At 45.1% G+C, this 7,664-nt stretch overlaps 1 non-coding gene and 1 pseudogene across 1 annotated transcript; both read right to left on the bottom strand.

The window, feature by feature from the left end:
* ORNANAV1R-PS3061 (vomeronasal 1 receptor ornAnaV1R-ps3061 pseudogene) lies at nucleotides 3,480-4,389 on the bottom strand (annotated as a pseudogene).
* TRNAA-AGC lies at nucleotides 6,681-6,753 on the bottom strand. The gene has a single exon. It is a non-coding gene; the product is annotated as a tRNA-Ala (tRNA).
* Between the last annotated feature and the right edge of the window lie 911 nt (nucleotides 6,754-7,664).

Consider the following 7,664-nt stretch of genomic DNA (forward strand, 5'->3'; position numbering starts at 1 on the left):
TCTGAGGACCCCAGATCTTTCCCCACACTTACCTGATACTAATTGACCATCAGAGATGCCCATGGAGAGACAGGGCAACATCAGTGTCCTATCCTGCAGCACCAGGGACATCCCAGCTCCCACCCCCAGCCCAGCTGTGCCAGGAGTTAAGCCTGGGTCTCTAGTGTGTGTCTGATGCTCTCACACCCAGTGTCCTACAGGGACACAGATGCTCCAGTCCTGGGCTCAGGTCCCTCAGCACCATAGATGACAGACTGCCATAAACCCCATAGCAGGAGTAAGGTCAGAGCTTGTGATATGCACGTAGCAGTCTTCCGCAAAGAGATGATAGCAGCAAGTGAGAAGCAGAATGGTCTAGAAGAGAGAGCATAGGCCTGAGAGTCAGAAAGACTGGATTTGAATCTCAGCTCCATCACTTGTCTGCTGTGTGACACTGGTCCAGTCACTTCAGTTCTCTGGGCCTCATCTGTAAAACAGGGATTAAAGCTGTGAGCTCCATATGGGACAGGGACTGTGTCCAACCTCATTATCTTACATTTACCCCAGTGCTTAGTACAGTGTCTGGCACAAAGTAAGCACTTAACAAATACCAGAAAAAATTAAAAATCAATGGAATGGATTAATTATGCAATCATTTGCTGAGTAGAAGCATGGAAAAACCAGAACAATGGCTTTGTGTGTCACCTGTGGTTTTGGGGAGAGAGTTGGAAGGTGATTCATTTCCTGATACTGAGGAGTGGGGAGAAAGATGAGAACAAAGTGCTGTTTTAAGCACTTTGGAGGGGATGATAAAATAGAGTTGGTAGACATGATCCCTGCACACAAGGGTGAGACATGTACTGAACTAAATTACCAAATTGGCAAATAGAAAAGTGGAAGGATATGCATATAAATACTGAGAAGGGTAAGTATTCTGTTGACTTTGTTGCGAGTCAAAGAAAGATACAGAAAGAGTCCAGCTAGTTGTGCTGGGACACCAGGATACTATAAATCTCCCTTTTCCCACAAAGGGAGAGGAAGCCAGATTGGAGGGTGTCAAAAAGAGAGAACTGGAGGAGACAAAGTGGAGGCAATGGGTTTAAGAAGTCACTCAAGGAGTTTCAAGAGGTGGGGCGACAACTGGACGGAACTGTGGGCAAAGTGTTGATTTTTTTAAGGAAAGGGGGTACAAGATCGTGTTTGAAAGCAGTGAGGAAGGAGCCATTAGAAGATGAAACATTCAAAATGATGAAGGAAGGAAGGAAGAATTGGCAAGTGGTTTGATAAGGTGCTGAGGAATGGGGTTGAAGGTGCAGGTGGAGGAGGTAGATTTTGAAAGGAGACAGGCAATCTCTTCTTGAGATCCTAATAGAGATGGGAGAGTCGAAGAAGGGGCAAGAGGATGGAGGGACTGGAGAGGAGCAGGGAAGAGTTTAGAGACACTGTGCCTGATATTTGCAATTTTAACTGTTAAAGAGGTGGCTAGGTGATAAGGGGCAAAAGATTGGAGGTGGCGAAGTGTTAGGGAGTTGGGTGAGGGAGTTTCATGGGCACTGGAATCAGTGAAGATGGAAAGATATTGTTGTCAGGTCAGGGAGAGGGCAGAATTAGAACAGGAGTGGATAAAGCTGTGATGGATGAGCTTGGCCTCGTGTCTGGATTTCTGCCAAGCAGCAATCTGATTCTTGTTGACAAGAGCTGAGGATGTGTATTGTGGTAATGACCAAGGGCTGTGGGTTTGTGGAACATATTAACCTCCGCAGATATTATCCCCAAAGGGCCGATGCTGTACATCCACACTGAGAAGGTGTTCAGAAGTGACAAGCAGGATACCACAAGGCTACAATGAGAAGGTGCTCAGAAAAAATGATTGCAGTTTATTGCCAACATATGAGGGAGGAATATCACATCAGTTGTGATCTGATGGGTGATCTCTATCAGATGCAGCGTCAACTGAAGAGAGGCATATTGACCGATACAATCCATTCACTTAGGTACACCTACCCTCAGGTCCGGTATTCTTTTGCTGTGGGTTCTCTTCTCCATCTGAGTCCTTCTGTGATTGGTTTCTTGGGTGGCCTGGAGTCCATTGCTCTCCAGAGGGGTCCCCCATCTCTTGGTCTCCACCGGTTTTAGTCAGGGTGTGTACTGGGTTCTTGCTCAATATTTCACAAACCTAGCTTTTCATCTTTTTATCAGCTTTTCATCTTACTCCTGGTCTTCTGCCTTATATATTCATCTGCACTCCTGGCATTCTGCCTTACGTTCTTAAGTAAACCTGGATTTCAAGAGTTCTGTTAACATCCTTTGTCAAAGCATATTCTTACAATACAAGATCAGTGGAAGAAAAATGGAGCAAGGGAGTTTATTTCAGTGCAGAAGACAACCAGTCAATCGTATGTGTTGAGCACTTACTGTGTGTAGATCACCGCACTGAGCGCTTGGGAGAGTACAATATCACAATATAACGGACACATTTCCTGTCCACAGTGAGCTTAAAGTCTAGAGGGGGAGATGGACATGAATATAGATAAATAAAATTACAGATATGTACAATAGTGCTATGAGGCCGGGAGAGGGTATGAGTAAAGAGAACAAGTCAGGACACTGCAGAAGTCTAGTGGAAGAAAAGTGGAAGAGGACTTAGTTTGGGAAAGCCTCTTGGTCGAGACGTGCCCTCAATAAGACTTTGAAAGGGGAGAGAGTAATGGAGGGCATCAAGTTGGGCATCGAAACAAGGCAGGTTAACAGATCATAGGTCTCTGAGAGGGAACAGGAGAGAGTCCCTTTCCTCTTTTTCCACACCCTTCTGCATTGCACTGATATGTCTCTTTCTTCTTACCCCAATCCAGCCCCACAGCACTTAGGTACATATCTGCCATTTATTTATTTATATTGATGTCTGACACGCCCCTCTAGACTGTGAGCTCAATGTGGGCAGGGAGTGTGTCTGTTTATTGTTGTATTGTACTCTTCCATGTGCTTAGTAGAGTGCTCTGCACTCACTAAGTGATCAGTAAATACAGTTGAATGATTGATTGAGTGAATTTGCAGGGAGTGGATGAGTAGGACAGAGAGAGGGTGAGGAGAGTGAAGTTGGACAGAAGAATTTAGGAGTTAGTGAGGGAACAATATCTAAAGGTGATTAGATGGATCTCATGGACAGGACCTAATCGGGACAACCAGATTGGGCATTGAAAGGCAGGAGTGTGAGGCCAGGGAAATCCAACTGATAACATCAGAGTAGTGGCTACTATTCTCACTTTTGCATGGTTTCTCCAGAACTTGCCCTTCCAGCTTAGTGATCAAAGGGATGTGGGGAGGGCAGATTTCTCCTTTCATGTGAAAGCTACAACTTTCTCCACAGCTGCTGTCTCTGCCAGTCCTTGAAATGGCTCCTGGCAGTTTCCTCCATTTGTATTGGCCAGCCCGATTCAGGAAATCTGGTCACTTCCATCCCAGGAGATCACAGAGGGAGGGCAGGTGGCTTCTAAGGGACTCTACAAAAGATCCACTTTGTGCACGGGAGATTCCCTTTTCCAGAGTATTATCACCCTCCTGCCACTGTAAATCACCAGGAATGGACAGAGAGATGAGAAGGTGAATGCCAAAAGCTGGTGGGCTTTCACCAGCAGAGGAGATTTTCTTTCATGTTGAGTAAAACACTCAACATGATGGACTGGTGGCTGTAAAGGAGGACATAGAGGGTGATCAGGACATGACCCTCTTGGCTGCTCGGACCTCGGGCATCTTCCTGGGGGAGCGGATGGGCCTGTGGAAGTGTAGGACCTGCCGGTGGTGCCTGTGCAGCACAATGACCAATTACTATGTGCCAAGCAGTGTTCTAAGCGCTGGGTAGATACAAGGTAATTAGATTATTATACATGGGGCTCACAGTCTTAATCCCCATTTTACAGATGAGGTAACTGAGGCACAGACTATTGAAATGACTTGCCCAAAGTCACACAGTTGATAGGTGACAGAGCTGGGATTAGAATCCACGACCTCTGACTCCACAGTACCTCAGTTCCCTCATCTGTATAATGGGGATTAAAACTGTGAGTTATAATGGGGATTAAAACTGTGAGCCCCATGTGGGACAGGTATAGTACAACCTGGTTAGCTTCTCTCTACGCCAGTACTTAGAACAGTATCTGACAGAAACAGCATGGCTTAGTGGAATGAGCACGGGCTTGGGAGTCAGAGGTCACAGGTTCTAATCCTGTGCTGCTTGGAGAAGCAGCGTGGCTCAGTGGAAAGAGCACGGGCTTTGGAGTCAGGGCTCATGAGTTCGAATCCCAGCTCTGCCACTTGTCGGCTGTGTGACTGTGGGCAAGTCACTTAACTTCTCTGTGCCTCAGTTCCCTCATCTGTAAAATGGGGATTAAGACTGTGAGCCCCACGTGGGACAACCTGATTCCCCTATGTCTACCCCAGCCCTTAGAACAGTGCTCGGCACATAGTAAGCACTTAACAAATACCAACATTAGTATTATTATTATTATTAATCCTGGCCCTGCCACTTGTCTGCTGTGTGACCTTGTGCCAGCCACATGACTTCTCTGTGCTTCAGTTACCTCATCTGTAAAATGGAGATTAAGACTGTGAGCCCCTCGTGGGACAACCTGAAAACCTTGAATCTACTCCAATGCTTAGAACAGTGCTTGGCACATAGTAAGCCCTTAAAGAATACCACAATTATAATTATTATATAGTAATCGTTTAACAAATATCATAATGATGATGAAAAACACTCTCCTTTCTTTTGGGCCTCATTCTCCTCTTTACTGGGGACCCAGATGGGCTTTTTGAGGTTGGTTCCACCAGAAACTCATCCTAAACTTGGCTGAGGAGAAGGAGGGGTTTCTTACCACTCCCCAAAAAACAAACACCAAACCCATGAAGTAGATGCACAAGTACACCAAAAACCACTTACCAAGCTAATGAAAGACAAAGAGTATTGTCAAAACTCTCCAGAGACCCCACAGCACTAATGTCGATATCCAGAATTCATTTATTTATTTTCATATCTGTCTGTCTCTCTAGACTGTAAGCTCGCTGTGGGCAGGGAATGTGTCTATCAATTTTGTTATATTGTACTCTGCCAAGAGTTTAGTACAGCGCTCTGCACACAGTAAGCACTCAATAAACATAGTGGATTGATTGATTGATTAAAGTGGGATGTGCCAAGAGGTGGAGAGGTTCTGGGCAGGGACTCAAAACTGAAAAACTTCAGAAAGAGCAATAGTAAGTGGAAGGGAGGATTCAGCAATTTGTATATCGATCTGAAGAAGAGGGATGTGTTAGTGGAGGAGGCGTCCCAGTGGTCCGCTGTGATAGTAGAGTGGTTAATATTCTGTGATGTGGTCGCAACAACCTCCGTTCAAATCCGAGTCATCGAAGGCAAACACGGGAATTGTTTTCTTTTTTCTTTGTTTTTATTCCCGCAGTGTGTGTGGGAACTAAGCCACAGTATTTAATGCCCCTCATTACGGGAAGCTAAAATGGACAAAGTTCTGAGCTTGATAACACAGCTCAAAGCCCATCTCAGGTCCTTCTGCCACCAAGACCAAAAGCCCATCTCAGGTCCTTCTGCCACCAGAGAGGGAATTAAATAAGGCAGCAACCCCCACTGCTGGACTGTAAACTCAATGTGGGCAGGGAACCTGTCTACCAACTCTCATTACATTGTAATCTGAAAACTGTAAGTGCTCTGTAAACTGTAAGCACCCAATAAATACCATCGATTGAATGTTTGTGGGGTGGAAACGTGTTTACCAACTGTGTTGTAGTGAACAAAAGCTTGGTACAGTGCTCCGCACACTGTAAGCTCTCAATAAAAACCATTGATTAATTGGCTCAGATCTCGCCATGCCTTTCTGGGACTTTTATCTAGCCCCAAAACAAGAAAATTGGAGAACACGGGGATCAATCCCACCACCTCTCCCATGCTAAGTGAGCACTCTACCATCTGAGCTAATTCCCCAACACAGGTAAGGCTTTAGGGGAACACTCATAGAACAAGATCACAGGTCTCCTGTATTCACTAATATTTGTAGTTATCTGTCCATTCGAAACGAGGGTCAGTGTGAATGGATGGGTACATTCTCCAAAGAGTCACCAAACTGGGTGCGTTGTGGTCGCAGCAACCTCGGTTCAAATCTGAGTCATGGCATGTGGGAACTGGAATGGTTTTCTCTTTGCTTTTCTTTTATTCCTGGAATGTCTGTGGGAACTAAGCCAGAGTATTTGATGCCCCCAATTTTGGGATGTTAAACTGGAACCAGGCTCTGAGTTTGATTACGCTTAACAGAAAAAGACCAACTCAGGTCCTTCGGCTGCCAGACTGGGAATGAAATAAAGCGGCAACTTCCACCTCGAGAGTGTACCAACTCATGATATTGTAAACTCCCAAGCAAGTTAGTATAGTGCTCTGCACACTGTAAGCTCCCAATAAATATCACTGATTGAATGTTCTGGGGGAGGAAACGTATCTACCAACTCTCTTGCGGCGTATATTCTCACTCACTTAGTACAGTGCTCTGCACTCAGGAAGCTCTCAATAAATAACACTGGCTCGTATCCAGCCATGTTTTCCTGGGATCTTTATAATAATAATAATAATGGTATTTGTTAAGTGCTTACTATGTGCCAAGCACTGTTCTTTATTTAGCTAAAAAAAAGGGGGATTTCAAGAAAATTGGAGAATGTGGGCATCGATCCCACCACCTCTCACATGCTAAGCGAGCGCTCTACCATCTGAGCTAATTCCCCCACATGTTTAGTGCTTATGGTTAACACTCACAAAACAGGATCACAGGACTGTAGTATTCACCAATATTTGTAGTTATTTGTCCAGTCGAAACGAGGCACAGAGGGAAAGGGTGGGCACTTTCTCCAAAGAGTCACCAAACTGGCTGGACCTCCCTAAGTAATATGGGTTGGGGAAGGAAAAGACCCCGAGTCTCGGGTCCATGGAGTCACCAAAACCCTTGTGCACTCAAGTCTCCCAGAATATTTCTGTACGGTATAGTGCTCTGCACACAATAGGCCCTCAATAAATATGATTGACTGATTGATTGATTGATTAAAAGGAGATGTGCTAAGAGGTGAAGAGGTTCTGGGGCAGGAACTTGAAACTGAAAAACTTCAAAGGAATTACAGTAAACGGAAGGAGCAGGATTCAGCGATTTATAGATCTATCTGAAGAAGAGAGGGTTGTTAGAGTAAGATGTGTTGCGGTGTTGCACCACGATCATGTAACAGTTACTACTCTGTATTGTGGCCACATCATCCGTGGTTCAAATCTGAGTCACGGCATGTGAGCAGTGGGATGGTTTTCTCTTTGCTTTTCTTTTATTCCTGGAACGTATGTGGGAACTAAGCCAGAGTATTTGATGCCCCCAGTTCTGGGAAGCTGAACTGGACCAGGCTCTGAGCTTGATTACGCTTAAGAGAAAAAGACCAACTCTGGTCCTTCTGCTGCCAGACTGGGAATGAAATAAAGCAGCAACTCCCACCTCTCGAGTGTACCAACTCGTGATATTGTAAACTCCCAAGCAAGTTAGTACAGTGCTCTGCACACTGCAAACTCCCAATAAATATCATCGATTGAATGTTCAGGGGGAGGAAACATATCTACCAATTCTCTTGTGGTGTATTCTCTCACTCAGTACAGTGCTCTG

This window comes from Ornithorhynchus anatinus, unplaced genomic scaffold, assembly GCF_004115215.2.
Source record: "Ornithorhynchus anatinus isolate Pmale09 unplaced genomic scaffold, mOrnAna1.pri.v4 scaffold_225_arrow_ctg1, whole genome shotgun sequence".
NCBI classification, from domain to species: Eukaryota; Metazoa; Chordata; class Mammalia; order Monotremata; family Ornithorhynchidae; genus Ornithorhynchus; species Ornithorhynchus anatinus.